The following is a 16,713-nucleotide window of genomic DNA, read 5'->3' as shown; positions in this document are numbered from 1 at the left end:
CACATAAGATAGCTAAGCCCTTCTGTTTGTGATTTTGTATCCTGTACTTTATAAATGGATTAAAGCTTTTTTGACTGTTGCTCAGTAGCCTTCACTATTTTCTCTTTAACCTTTTGCGGTTGTCCACCGCTATTTTTCTGTTGGCTCCACACTACCCTAGTCACTGGCTGGGTTCTGTTCACCTGTGTTCCTCACACACATCCACAGAGGTTTCATTGCAGCGGCACTCCTCCTCTCTTGTCACAAATCGGACTTCCTGTTGTGCCTGCTCGTTACCAAACGTTTGTTGTGGACATACAAGCTACACAGAGAGACTCATACTAGAGAAACTATCAGGTACAAATTTTGTTTGTTTCATTATGAACTGACCAAACTACACAGAGAAAGTTATCTGTGGTACGAATCAGCTGTATATTCTGATTGATCTATTCCGACAGTAGCTATATGCGCTATATGTGTAATGGGACTGACATTTATAGGGAATTATTCTCATACACGGATTGTATTTTGTTACCCTTTTTTTCTGTGAACTAAATAACATACTTTTTTCCGTTTGCTGTCTTTGATGTTCGATACAAATAATTAACATTACTATGGCATGGTCCTGATATATTAACACTTTACAGCTCACAAAGCAATATTTGGTCTCCCTGTTTTTTGCTCTTTTTACTGTTTTGGAAACACAAAGTTTTGCACAAATTGTATGCACCTGTGTCTATTGGAGAATTTTGAATACAGACCCGCCTTTGACATATTTGTACATTTATACATAAGGGTTTAAAGGTTGTGTGAGTAGCAACAAGTCAATATATTTTCCATTTTTGTTCTATAACGGATACATTCACTATGGAGGGTGAAGATGGCAACTTGGCCACATATTTTGATATAAAAAATAGAAAACAATATTTTTTAAAAATATTTTCTTCTACCACTACTTATGCTCATGTGGGTGATTTCAAACATCAATTCAATATCCTTGAAAAATTGCTGTTATCAAATCTGCGTTTCATGTGGGATGTAGTTACATTTTCACACTACATTGATGCCAAAAGAGTCCCCAGAGGGTTGCGACTGAAGAAATACCCTAATTATGACTTAGAAGACACTGAGCTTCTGGATGAATGGAACACAGCTTTAAATAAATGTTCCATTACCCTTTTGGGGATTCTGGTTAAAAGTAAAGAACGCAAACGTATTAATCTGAAAAAGAAAATTACAACTATTAAAGCAGAATTGAAAACATGCAAAGGTGATGAGCAATATGCTGAACTTAATACACACATGAAAGAAAAGATCAAGAAAGTGGATGAGGAAATAGCTGAAAGAAAGAGGAAAATATTCTTACGTGACCGTGAGGATTATGATAACAAGTATATGATTGGTCCAGATTCCGTAGATGCCAGAGAATACCACAAAAGAACCGTACCAATGAAGCAGATAAGAACAAATTTCCAAAACCAATTTAAAAAAAACAACAGCGGATTAAGATAAAGATCGTAGGGTGATGTTCTCTTCTACTGAGCCAGAATCTACAGACCACGACTCTGATTCCTTGGGATCCAGGGATGACCCATCAGCTCCAGTGTGTCCCCCTCCCTCTTCTGTCTCCTTATCTTTACAGGTTTCATCTAAGAAAAACAATGGGGAAGTACAGGTGGCAGTTCAACCCAAAACTCGCAATCAGTCAAGTGTCCTTTTAGGAGACGGACCAGAAGATCGAGAAGGAAGAAGGGAAGGAGGACCAGTGAAGCTGCAGAAATCACACAAGAAGAAGGGACTTTAAACATTATCAATTTGTCTAATGTCAAACTGACACCTATACATGAGAAAGTCGTGAAGAAGGGTTTAGGGTTTGCCCCTACCCATAAGTTTTCAGCTTTCAGGACTAAATAAATAAGTTTGTCAGAAAATCGACTTTAAAAAGATTTTTTCACTCTACTGAGCATAATGTCAATTATGATTTGTATGATCCTATAATACATGAAGTTGGTGATATTACAGATTGGAATAAGGTGTTCTGTTTTTTGGATTTATGCTTAGTTGAAACTATTAAAATTTGAATGACTCCCCAGCAAGTGTTGTAAGCGATATTCCACCTCCGAAGAGATTGGGATCAAGTTTTTACCCTAGATACTTCAGGGGTAGTTTTATTAATTCCTTTCACAAGCGTGTGGAGGAAGATATTCTCAAATTGGAAGAGACGACTAAAGCTGTTAAATACAAGGACAACCTTACTGGACTGGAGAGATTAGCCTTAAGAAACCTGGCTGAGAACGACAACATTGTCATCAGAAACTCTGACAAGGGTTCCAATGTTGTCGTTTTCAACAAGACTGATTATATAGCTGAAGCTAATAGACAATTATCAGACATGACCACATATCGAAAACTTCAAAGTGATCCTACAGTTATACTTACTAGTCAGCTAAATAAACTACTAGATGAAGCAGTTACTTTGGGGATTATGACTGTAGAACAATCAAAGCAACTATTACCCATACATATCACTACTCCCATTTTTCATTATCTTCCTAAGACACATAAGAGCCTCACATCTCCCCCAGGGCACCCAATCATTTCAGACATAGGCTCACTTTTGGAGCATATGTCTGAGTGGATAGATAATATTTTACAACCCATACTGAAAAATTTGTACAGCTATCTCAGAGATTTGAGTCATCTTTTAGATATTTTGAAGGACTTTGACTGGCAGGAGGGATATAAGTGGGTAGTAGTTGACGCTGTTTCACTTTATTCCTCAATACCTCATGTGCATGGGTGTCGGATCTTGGAGTTTTTTATGACCAAAGAAACTACTTATAGTGAAGAAGTAAAACAATATGTCTTGGATGTTGTGGAGTTCTTACTCAGAATTAGAGAGGGTAGGTAAGAACCTAAGTGGGGATTTGAATTAGCACTCTTCCTATAGATTGTATATTTGAAAAGTCAAAACTTTAATAGTATATAAGTAAAAAAGGAAAAATATCCTTTATGAGAATATCATAATTATTAACCAATTAAAATTGTATGATGTATCATCACCCCCCTGTTTCCAAGCCGATAACAGCATTCCTCGGCATCAGGTGACAGGGATGACTAACATCTGTGTACAAAAATAAAATAGTGTAAACAATTATACACTATAAGCACAAACGCGTTTTGGCTGTTGTATCAGCCTTTCTCAATGTGTAGTGACACTATTTGCACTATTTTATTTTTGTACATAGATGTTAGTCATCCCTGTCACCTGATGCCGAGGATTACTGTTATCGGCCAGGAAACAGGGGGGTGACGATACATCATACAATTTTAATTGGTTGGTAATTACGATATTCTCATAAAGTATATTTTTCCTTTTATACATATATACTATTAAAGTTTAGACTTTTTAAATATACAATCTATAGGAAGAGTGCTAATTCAACCCCCCAATTAGATTCTTACCTACCCTCTCTAATTCTGATATTATATGGGGGGTATCACTGGAATATAACTATTTTTATTCCATTTTTTCACTTTAACTAGTGCCAGTAAGTATCATCCTATTTTTCTGGAGTTCTAACTCACCCACAATTATTTTATGTTTGATTCTGAGTTTTATTTACAAAACCAAGGTACAGCGATGGGGGCGAAATTCGACCCATCTTATGCAAATTTGTTTGTGGGGAGGTGGGAGCTCCACCACATCTATGACATTGATGAGATTTTCCGGTCCGACATCCTTCTGTACATGAGGTATATTGATGATCTTATTTTATAGTCAAAGATACTTTTCAATTTGAGAATTTTTTATCACACATCAATAATAATGATAATAACCTCAGGTTTACTGGAGAATTGTGCCATGATGGGGTTAACTTTTTGGATTTACACTTACATGGATATTCAGTGACACATAGGATAATTTCTAGTACGTATAGAAAGGACACAGTGGGCAACACCATGCTACATGCCACTTCTTGTCATCCAGGACATTTAGTTAAGTCCATCCATAGAAGCCAATTTATTAGGCTAAGGCATAATGCAAGTACATTACAGAACTATATACAAGGGGGCCAGGAACTAATATGTAGGCTTAAAGTCAGAGGATATAATGAGAGGGTCCTACATGGAACCTTTGAGGAAATAAAAACTTGGAAACCAAAGGATGAGATAATTGGGTCTAGTGGCACAATCAAATGGTACCTTGATGAAAATAGTATAGTTTTCTTAACAGAATTTTCCCTGCACTATAATAAAATTTGTAATATCATTAAGAAACATTTGAGTGTATTAAAAGGTGATGATATCTTACAAACTTATTTAACAAATTGTAAGTTTGTGGCTAGAAAACCACCTACCTTGGCCTCTAGACTTTCTCCCAGTATGGTTGCCTCAAAAACTAAAGTTAAAACCTCAAGGTAATTTCAGGTCACATTTAACTAATTGTCTAACATGTGATAATATGGACTTCACTAATAAGTTCACCAGCAATGTCACAGGAGAACATTTTGACATTGAATTTTATGCGACTTGTCTTACTGACCATATAGTGTACTTACTGGATTGTCAGGTCTGTGGAGCACAGTATGTAGGTCAATCAACTAGGACCCTTAGATCCCGAGCTAGGGAACACCTGAGGGACGTGAAAAATTATAATAAAGATTCCGCAGTGGCCAAACACTTCAATCTTTTTCACTTTACCAATGTCCCTAATTTTAAAATAAAAATTATTGACCTAGCTAGGATCCCTGTGAGAGGCGGTGACTTAGCTAAGATACTTGATAAAAAATTACTTTTTTGAATTTGGAGTGGGATATAAGGTATTATGTAGAATAAACCTTGATAATGTCATTAAACATACACATATATTTATTTTTAATTTGGGGTTGTATAGCATAAATTGTAACAACATAACCCAATTGATTTATATACCAAAAGGTAGAGATAGTAGTATATTGGAATAATTTATAACATAATATACAATATATATTGTATATCGTTATAGTATTAGTTTTCATTGTTAACTTATTTCTAATGATCATATTATGTGTCCTTTTTGCTGTTACTGCAAGTAATGTTCATTTTGATTTTAGACGCTGTTACAGTTTTCTTAAAGGCATGCATACCACAGCATACGTATATGTTAGTATGACAGCTGTTACCATGTAATTTTTGGACTGTGTTTGATTGGTCACTCTGCCTTTAAATGTAACGGCTGTTTTACTTGTGCTCAGTATCTTTGAGTAAGTGCCTTACGGCATGAAACGTGTAAGATAGCTGAGCCCTTCTGTTTGTGATTTTGTATCCTGTACTTTTTTTTTTTTCAAAAAAACAGAATTTATGCTTACTTGATAAATTACTTTCTCTTACGGTGTATCCAGTCCACGGATTCATCCTTACTTGTGGGATATTCTCATTCCCTACAGAAAGTGGCAAAGAGAGCACACAGCAAAGCTGTCCATATAGCTCCCCCTCAGGCTCCGCCCCCCCCAGTCATTCGACCGACGGTTAGGAGAAAAAGGAGAAACCATAGGGTGCAGTGGTGACTGTAGTTTAAACAGTAAATTTTAACCTGGCTTAATTGCCAGGGCGGGCCGTGGACTGGATACACCGTAAGAGAAAGTAATTTATCAGGTAAGCATAAATTCTGTTTTCTCTTACAAGGTGTATCCAGTCCACGGATTCATCCTTACTTGTGGGGTACCAATACCAAAGCTTTAGGACACGGATGAAGGGAACAAGACATGCTAAAATCATTTTCCTCTCAGCAGAATTCTTCATCACTTTCTGCTAGAGAGTAAATAGTACAAACCGGCACTATTTAAAAATAACAAACTTTTGATTGAAGATATAAAAAACTACAAATCTAACACCACATTCACTTTACCCTCCCGTGGAGATGCTACTTGTTAGAGTGGCAAAGAGAATGACTGGGGGGGCGGAGCCTGAGGGGGAGCTATATGGACAGCTTTGCTGTGTGCTCTCTTTGCCACTTCCTGTAGGGAATGAGAATATCCCACAAGTAAGGATGAATCCGTGGACTGGATACACCTTGTAAGAGAAAGCTTTATTAGTATATAATCAAGTGTTACATATTTTACAACTTTTTTCCATTGTACATTCAGGGAGAAAAACATAATAACATAACAGTTCAAGTCGTGATGCACACACAAGAGTCAATCCCTCTAGGGTTATCAGAGACATAGTGGTTTACACACATCCTATATTGCAGATAAAGTCTTTGGAGATCATAATGCACACTCAGTGTGCATCCTGTACTTTTTAAATGGATTAAAGCTTTTTTTACTGTTGCTCAGTAGCCTTCACTATTTTCTCTTAAAACTTAGGAGCCAGCCCATTTTTGGTTCAGCACCCTGGATATAGCTTGCTGCTTGGTGGCTATGGTGTCACATTCCTGTAAACTTGTAATACCAGCGCACACTTATTAACCCCTAATCTGCCGAGCGGACCTGAGCGCTACTATAATTAAGTTATTAACCCCTAATCCGCCTCACTAACCCTATAATAAATAGTATTAACCCCTAATCTGCCCTCCCTAACATCGCCGACACCTAACTTCAATTATTAACCCCTTACCAGCCCTGAACAGGGCACTTTGCGGGGCATGCCCTAAGAAGTTCAGCTCTTTTGCCTGTAAAAAAAACATACAATACCCCCCCTACATTACAACCCACCACCCACATACCCCTAATCTAACCCAAACCCCCCTTAAATAAACCTAACACTAAGCCCCTGAAGATCTTCCTACCTTATCTTCACCATACCAGGTTCACCGATCCGTCCTGAAGAGCTCCTCCGATGTCCTGATCCAAGCCCAAGCGGGGGGCTGAAGATGTCCATGATCCGGTAGAAGTCTTCATTCAAGCGGGGCAGAAGAGGTCTTCCATCCGATTGAAGTCTTCATCTAAGCGGGGCAGAAGAGATCTTCCATCCGATTGAAGTCTTCATCCAGGCGGCATCTTCTATCGACATCCATCTGGAGCGGAGCGGCAGCATCCTGAAGACCTCCAACGCGGAACATCCATCCTGGCAGACGACTGAACGACGAATGACGGTTCCTTTAAATGACATCATCCAAGATGGCGTCCCTCGAATTCCGATTGACTGATAGGATTCTATCAGCCAATCCGAATTAAGGTAGGAATATTCTGATTGGCTGATGGAAACAGCCAATCAGAATCAAGTTCAATCCGATTGGCTGATCCAATCGGAATATTCCTACCTTAATTCCGATTGGCTGATAGAATCCTATCAGCCAATCGGAATTCGAGGGACACCATCTTGGATGACGTCATTTAAAGGAACCATCATTCGTCGTTCAGTCATCGGCCAGGATGGATGTTCCGCGTTGGAGGTCTTCAGGATGCTGCCGCTCCGCTCCAGATGGATGTCGATAGAAGATGCCGCCTGAATGAAGACTTCAATCGGATGGAAGACCTCTTCTGCCCCGCTTGGATGAAGACTTCAATCGGATGGAAGACCTCTTCTGCCCCGCTTGGATGAAGACTTCTACCGGATCATGGACATCTTCAGCCAACCGCTTGGGCTTGGATCAGGACATCGGAGGAGCTCTTCAGGACGGATCGGTGAACCTGGTATGGTGAAGATAAGGTAGGAAGATCTTCAGGGGCTTAGTGTTAGGTTTATTTAAGGGGGGTTTGGGTTAGATTAGGGGTATGTGAGTGGTGGGTTGTAATGTTGGGGGGGGTATTGTATGTTTTTTTTACAGGCAAAAGAGCTGAACTTCTTGGGGCATTCCCCGCAAAGGGCCCTGTTCAGGGCTGGTAAGGTAAAAGAGCTTTTAACTTTAGTAATTTAGAATAGGGTAGGGCATTTTTTATTTTGGGGGGCTTTGTTGTTTTATTAGGGGGCTTAGAGTAGGTGTAATTAGTTTAAAATTGTTGTAATATTTTTCTTATGTTTGTAGATATTTTTTTATTTTTTGTAACTTAGTTCTTTTTTATTTTTTGTACTTTAGTTAGTTTATTTCATTGTAGTTATTTGTAGATATTGTATTTAATTAATTTATTGATAGTGTAGTGTTAGGTTTAATTGTAGGTAATTGTAGTTATTTTATTTAATTAATTTAATGATAGTATAGTGTTAGGTTTAATTGTAACTTAGGTTAGGATTTATTTTACAGGTAATGTTGTAATTATTTTAACTAGGTAACTATTAAATAGTTCTTAACTATTTAATAGCTATTGTACCTGGTTAAAATAATTACAAAGTTGCCTGTAAAATAAATATTAATCCTAAAATAGCTACAATGTAATTATAATATATATTGTAGCTATATTAGGATTTATTTTACAGGTAAGTATTTAGCTTTAAATAGGATTAATTTATTTAATAAGAGTTAATTAATTTCGTTAGATTAAAATTATATTTTATTTAGGGGGGTGTTAGTGTTAGGGTTAGACTTAGCTTTAAGGGTTAATACATTTATTAGAATAGCGGTGAGCTCCAGTCGGCAGATTAGGGGTTAATAATTGAAGTTAGGTGTCGGCGATGTTAGGGAGGGCAGATTAGGGGTTAATACTATTTATTATAGGGTTAGTGAGGCGGATTAGGGGTTAATAACTTTATTATAGTAGCGGTGCGGTCCGCTCGGCAGATTAGGGGTTAATAAGTGTAGGCAGGTGGAGGCGACGTTGAGGGGGGCAGATTAGGGGTTAATAAATATAATATAGGGGTCGGCGGTGTTAGGGGCAGCAGATTAGGGGTACATAAGGATAACGTAGGTGGCGGCGCTTTGCGGTCAGCAGATTAGGGGTTAATAAGTGTAGGTAGCTGGCGGCGACGTTGTGGGGGGCAGGTTAGGGGTTAATAAATATAATATAGGGGTCGGCGGTGTTAGGGGCAGCAGATTAGGGGTACATAAGTATAACGTAGTTGGCGGTCGGCAGATTAGGGGTTAAAAAAAATTAATCGAGTGGCGGCGATGTGGGGGGGACCTCGGTTTAGGGGTACATAGGTAGTTTATGGGTGTTAGTGTACTTTAGAGTACAGTACAGTGAGTCAGAATTATTAGGCAAGTTGTATTTTTGAGGATTAATTTTATTATAGTAGAGCTCCACTTGTAATCTAGGCCTTAATGTTTTAACAGAAAGTCTCTAAAAGTGATTCCCTAATAGGTAATGTGACTGCAAAAAGGAAACTTGAAAACACTTAAATCCTGATTCAACTTCAATATTGTGGCGTCCTGTTCCAAAGCTGCGATATCCACAGTGCTGGCAGCCGAAAAAAACATCTAGATTCCACTCTGTGCAATACCTACAGAGAGCCTTGCGGATCAAACATTCTAAATTCACAAGTCCAAAGAAACAGTCCAGACCAGTTCACTATATACAGGGAGTGTAGAATTATTAGGCAAGTTGTATTTTTGAGGATTAATTTTATTATTGAACAACAACCATGTTCTCAATGAACCCAAAAAACTCATTAATATCAAAGCTGAATAGTTTTGGAAGTAGTTTTTAGTTTGTTTTTAGTTATAGCTATTTTAGGGGGATATCTGTGTGTGCAGGTGACTATTACTGTGCATAATTATTAGTCAACTTAACAAAAAACAAATATATACCCATTTCAATTATTTATTTTTACCAGTGAAACCAATATAACATCTCAACATTCACAAATATACATTTCTGACATTCAAAAACAAAACAAAAACAAATCAGTGACCAATATAGCCACCTTTCTTTGCAAGGACACTCAAAAGCCTGCCATCCATGGATTCTGTCAGTGTTTTGATCTGTTCACCATCAACATTGCGTGCAGCAGCAACCACAGCCTCCCAGACACTGTTCAGAGAGGTGTACTGTTTTCCCTCCTTGTAAATCTCACATTTGATGATGGACCATAGGTTCTCAATGGGGTTCAGATCAGGTGAACAAGGAGGCCATGTCATTAGATTTTCTTCTTTTATACCCTTTCTTGCCAGCCACGCTGTGGAGTACTTGGACGCGTGTGATGGAGCATTGTCCTGCATGAAAATCATGTTTTTCTTGAAGGATGCAGACTTCTTCCTGTACCACTGCTTGAAGAAGGTGTCTTCCAGAAACTGGCAGTAGGACTGGGAGTTGAGCTTGACTCCATCCTCAACCCGAAAAGGCCCCACAAGCTCATCTTTGATGATACCAGCCCAAACCAGTACTCCACCTCCACCTTGCTGGCGTCTGAGTCGGACTGGAGCTCTCTGCCCTTTACCAATCCAGCCACGGGCCCATCCATCTGGCCCATCAAGACTCACTCTCATTTCATCAGTCCATAAAACCTTAGAAAAATCAGTCTTGAGATATTTCTTGGCCCAGTCTTGACGTTTCAGCTTGTGTGTCTTGTTCAGTGGTGGTCGTCTTTCAGCCTTTCTTACCTTGGCCATGTCTTTGAGTATTGCACACCTTGTGTTTTTGGGCACTCCAGTGATGTTGCAGCTCTGAAATATGGCCAAACTGGTGGCAAGTGGCATCTTGGCAGCTGCACGCTTGACTTTTCTCAGTTCATGGGCAGTTATTTTGAGCCTTGGTTTTTCCACACGCTTCTTGCGACCCTGTTGACTATTTTGAATGAAACGCTTTATTGTTCGATGATCACGCTTCAGAAGCTTTGCAATTTTAAGAGTGCTGCATCCCTCTGCAAGATATCTCACTATTTTTTACTTTTCTGAGCCTGTCAAGTCCTTCTTTTGACCCATTTTGCCAAAGGAAAGGAAGTTGCCTAATAATTATGCACACCTGATATAGGGTGTTGATGTCATTAGACCACACCCCTTCTCATTACAGAGATGCACATCACCTAATATGCTTAATTGGTAGTAGGCTTTCGAGCCTATACAGCTTGGAGTAAGACAACATGCATAAAGAGGATGATGTGGTCAAAATACTCATTTGCCTAATAATTCTGCACTCCCTGTAGTTAAGAGCTTTATAAACCGGCGTTAGCCCAGAAAGCTCTTAACTACTGACTTTTTTCCTGCGGCTGGAGTTTTGTCGTTAGATTTCTAACGCTCACTTCAGACATGACTCTAAATACCGGAGTTAGAAAAATCCCATTGAAAAGATAGGATACGCAATTTACGTAAGGGGATCTGCGGTATGGAAAAGTCGCGGCTGAAAAGTGAGCGTTAGACCCTTTTTTGAGCGACTCCAAATACCAGAGTTAGCCTAAAACCAGCGTTAGGAGCCTCTAACGCTGGTTTTCACGGCTAACGCCAAACTCCAAATCTAGGCCTTAGGTATTAATGTGCATCCATTTATATCAACTATTTTCTGAGTTATTGGTGTAAGATATTGGTAAACTTAGTTGGTATTAATTTCCCTTTATCTATCTACTTTAAATAATCTTATAATGTTCTGATTTTAATTAATTGAGTGTTTGGTTAATAGTAGCAGTACTTTGTCTTACTATATCAATACCAACACTAAACTCTTGTACTATATTTCTAAGTTATTTGTGCAAGACATTGGTGAGCTTAGTTGGCATTACTCCCCCTTTACTTATGTGCTTATAGTGATCTTATAATATTCTGGTAATACTTCATTACATATATTGTTGTTAATAATGACAGTACTTTGTCTTACACTTTCTTTATGATTTATACTTTATACTATGTTTATGCACTTTGCTGGTATTGGAGTCATTTTACCTATTAACTTATAATAATCTTGTAGTGATGGTAAATAAAAGGTTTATCAGTAACACTTTGTCTTCTGTTTTATTTGTCAATTATTTGTATATTAGTCTTAAAGCCCGTTACTTGGGCCAAAATCACCTCTCCCGCCAAGAATCTTTCCTTCCCTGTGATCGCCTCTGCCTCATCCCCCCTCCCTGCCACTCTCAAACTTTTTTTTTGGAGCGTAATAGTCCCACCTGCTCCCGCCTCCTTCCAGCAATGGGCCACCCACCTCCCTCCTAGCCCTCCCACTCCACCAACATAGCAGCGTAGCGGTCCCACCCACTCCCGCCCCCTCCAGTAATGGGTCCCCAACCCACTTGTCTTTATCACACTAACATGTGCCACTGATCCTTAAGGCCTCGCACCTGTCACTGATCGCCGGACACAGATCCTTACAGCCAGATATGTTTGTCCCGAGCTGCAGTCTTTTCTGAGCATGACTGCATCAGACAAACATACCTGGCCTTTTATAATATAGGATTATTTGTATGTCATATATATTTCCAGGGAGGGAAGGAAAAAGGAAAGAATCAACCTAGAATAGACATTTATATATGTCTAGTAGTTGGGTCTAATAACATTAAGTTAGCATCATTTATTTATATATGTTGTGTTTTTATTCCCCTTTAGACGCAGTGAGAGATTAGCTATAATTTTATATTAAATCATATCATACCACAATTATAGATGATATAAAACCCCCTGAGTCTCTTTGGGGTAAATGTGAAGTATTTGTTTGCTGTTGTTTAATTTTCAATATGTATATAACACTTATACTGTGCTTGTTATTAGCATCTATTTAAATTCTGGATGCTGATGTTATTATTGAGGGCGGAGTCTATTTATACCCTCAGACACAGGCGCATGTCACCTTTTGAAAAAGCCGAAATAGAACAGCAAAACATGTTAAGGGAGGGTGGGGAACTTTGATGTATCTCCAAATCCGTTTTTTATTTTAATTTGCAGAATGTCTCTGTTTAAACTCAACAATAATAACCACATGGCCAGTCCAAATCTAAATATGCAACAGCATTCCCAAGTCTGCACAAGGCAAAGATGGGAACAGAGCGGGACAGAAGTGTACTAATAATATTGAAATAAATTGTAAAAATCAAGGATTTAATTAAACAAGCATTTGACTAGGATGTTGTAAGTCTCTCAACTCTGAGAATAGAAAACATTTCAATTGTGTTAGTAAAATTGATTGATTTTATTTTATGATTTTATTTTATGATTTTATTTCATTGATAAAAAACAGTTACTTGTTACATGCAAAAGAGCTGCAATAAACTCTTGACAGAGAGCCTGGATCTAATTAAGACAATGAGGCCCATATATCAAGCTCCGTGCATTCCTATTGGCTGAAAATTTTGAATCAGCCAATAGGATTTAGAGCTGCTAAAATCCTATTGGCTGTTCAAATCAGGATAATGCCTGCTTTTTAATTTTATTTTAAAAAAAATACTTTCTTTTGTTCTTCCCTACTGAAACGAAATTGAATATTTTGCCTAATGTTATTTTTCTTTTTTTGTTACATTTTGTAAGATGTCTCATTCTGATCCTGACTCTGATGTTACTGTAGAAACTTTGATGCCCTGGAACACAATTCTACAAAGCTTAGTGTGTTCTTTTCATTATTACGCTGTTATTATTTCTTCAGCTCAATTATGTGGCATTTATTTATCATGTTTTATGCTAGCAATGTTTCTACATGTACAATGACATTTACTGTTTTTACTTACTCAGTTCATGTACTTGATTTCATCTGCAAACATCACATGTTGTTGCTTATATCATAAAAAGGTTATGACTGCTGTTATGCCTTTAAGTAAACTTACAAAGTCTTTTCAAAATTGTTAAGATTTAATTAATTTTGTTCTCACCGACAGCATACTTAAGTTTATTCTACTGATGAAGGTTTCTTTGGCTCAAAAGATCCTGTATCAGACAGTTTGTTAAAAATTCTCCTTATTTTTCATTTGAACATTTTTTGTTCTTTGCTAAGGAAATTTTGTTATTTATACCTTTTAGGAGTCTAGTCCTCCTATTAACTTTGTTGATAATCCTTTTCAAATCTGGATTTTAACATTTCTGCTCTTGAGGTCTTTTCCTATTCTATATACTATCTGTATTATATTCTAGAGAATGGTTATTCTGATTCCCTCTTGGGACTGTACTACTATTTCTATGGAAATTGGTAATTATTTTCAGGATTCTTTAGAATTTGAATATAACCTTAGTAGAGCATATTCACGTACTGTTTATATTTCTTGCTCAGTTTTATCGGTGGCTGACATTACTGTTCTCTCAACCTTTGTTGAACAGTTAGCATAAGCAGTTTTAACTCTGTTTATTTACTTTAGATGTATTTATTTAATTATGTTTACTATATCTATTATTATGATTTCAAATATTTTTTATTTTCTCTATCTTGTTAGGATAAAAATTTGTTTGATTTCTATTATCTCCACTATTTCTGGAGGTTTAGAGTCTTTTTCTGCCCTACTTAGTCCGGTGATGTAGATCAGTTGGTGAATATCCTGACTACAAATGCTTGTTCTAGTTATTAGACTGCATGAATTAGTTTGAATAGATTTTTAGAATGAGACATCCTATGGGAAGAATCTTTCTTTCTGAGTATACTCTGCAAAAAATTTTCAGGGGTGATTATACCAGTTCTTTTAGCAGGAACAGGGTTTGGGTTTCTATTTAATTTTATTCTTTGTCCCAAAGAAGAAAGGTTTATTCAGTCCAATCTTGGGTCTGAAAACTTTTATATTGTTTTGTTAGAGTCTCAACTTTTAAGTTGGCGATTATAAGGACTATTATGCCTTTTTGTTCAGCAAGGTCATTTTATGTCTACTCCATTCTTCAGGATGTTTATCCTCATATTTTATTTCATTCAGACCGCTTTTCCATTTGGTCTAGCGCCAGCTTTATGAATCTTTTCAAAGGTTCTTGGTGCCCTTATTTCTGTTTTCAGACAGTAGGGTATTGTGGTGCTTCCTTATTTGGATGGTATCTTGGTATTAGCTTAAACTTTTCTTTTAATAAAGCCGGACAGATAGCTCAGCATGCTAATGCACTGTGGCTGAGCTCTGTAGCAACATGAGAGTTGCAGGTTTGATTACCGGCAAGGTCCATTCAGCCTTTCATCCTTCTGAGGTCGATTAAATAATCAGCGTCTTAAGTCCCTTACGGATGATTAGACGCACTTTACAAGTACCCAATACATACATATGAAAGCGCAGTATTCAAATATATGGACTTTTTTGGAATCCCTCATGAATCAACTTTAATTTACCTAAGAGTTTCGTGATTCCTCAGACAATGGTCACTTCTTTTTGGGTTTCTAGATGGATTCTGTGTCCATGTCTTTGTCTTTATCGGATAATAGTCAATTGTAATTGGTGTTAGCATTTCTTTCAGTGGCTATGTGCATGGAAGTTTTAGGTCTCATAACTGCAGCATCGGGAATGGTTCCCATTGCTCATTTTTCATCTGAGATCTCTTTTTTGCTTTGCATACTGAATCAATGATAGGGATTGTTTTTAGATATCACAGTTGATATTTTTAAATCCTAACACTCTATTCTCTCTGTTTTGGTGATTAGTCTATCATCGTTTTATTCAGGAGCCTGCTTTTGTTTGTCCTTCCTGGACTATATTCTTAATGGATGCAAGTCTTACAGGTTGGGGAGCTGTCTGAGGGTCTCTGACAGCACAAGGGGTTTGGAAACTTCAAGAGGCAAGGTTTCCAATTGATATTTTAGAACTCTGTGTTATTTTTCAGAGCTCTTTCAGGCTTGGCCTCTTTTAGGAGAGAACTTTTGCTTTCAGACAGACAATATCACAACTGTGGCATATGTCAATCAACAAATAGGGACTCGTAGTTCCTTAGCAATTAAGAAGTATCTTGAATACGTTCTTAGATGGAATTCATCTCCGGTCTATTTTCTACGATTTTTTTATCTCAGGTTTAGACATTTGGGAGGGGGATTATCTCAGCCATCAGTCTTTACATCCAGGAGAGTTGTATCTCTATACAGATGTGTTTTTTTTAATTTCCCAGGTACCTTTTCAGGTCTAGGGATCCTCAGACAGAAATGGTGGATGCATTAGCAGTGTCTTGGTTTTGCAACCTGATTTCATCTTTCCACCTCTGTTTTTTTCTTCCAAGGGTGGTTTCCAAGATCATATTGGAACAGTCTCATGTGTTTCTGATGTTATCAGCATGGCCTCACAGGTTTGGTATGTGGATCTTGTTCAGATGTCCAGTTGCCATTCTTTCTCTTTGGCCAGCCCTCTTGTTTTAGGGGATTTTTTCCATCGGGATCTCAAATTACTAATTTGATGGTATGGAAATTGATTAGCGTTTAGTCATAGAGGTTTCTCTGACTCAGTTTGTATCACTATGTTGCAGGCTTATAAGTCTGTTTCATGGAACATGTATTATTAGGTTTGGAAAACCTATATTTTATGGTGTTCTCATAAATTCTTTGGCATTCTTTTAGAATTCCTAGGATTTTACAGTTTTTTCAGGATGGTTTGGATAAGTTTGTCTGCAAATTGTAGGGACACATTTCCGTTCTTTCTGTTTTATTTCCTAGAAAGATTGCTTAAACTTCCTGATATTCACTGTTTTCTTCAGGCTTTGGTTGGTATCAAGCCTGTTCATTTATTAAAGGGACACTGAACCCAATTTTTTTCTTTTGTAATTCAGAAAGAGCATGCAATTTTAAGCAACTTTCTAATTTACTCCTATTATCAATTTTTCTTTGTTCTCTTGCTATCATTATTTCAAAAAGAAGGCATCTAAGCTTTTTTTGGTTTCAGTAGTCTGGACAGCACTTTTTTTATTGGTGGATGAATTTATCCACCAATCAGCAAGGACAACCCAGGTTGTTCACCAAAAATGGGCCGGCATCTAAACTTACATTCTTGCATTTCAAATAAAGATACCAAGAGAATGAAGAAAATTTGATAATAGGAGTAAATTAGAAAGTTGCTTAAAATTTCATGCTCAATCTGAAT

The sequence above is a fragment of the Bombina bombina genome, chromosome 2, assembly GCF_027579735.1.
Source record: "Bombina bombina isolate aBomBom1 chromosome 2, aBomBom1.pri, whole genome shotgun sequence".
Taxonomy (NCBI): Eukaryota; Metazoa; Chordata; class Amphibia; order Anura; family Bombinatoridae; genus Bombina; species Bombina bombina.
Note: the sequence above shows the minus strand (reverse complement) of the source record.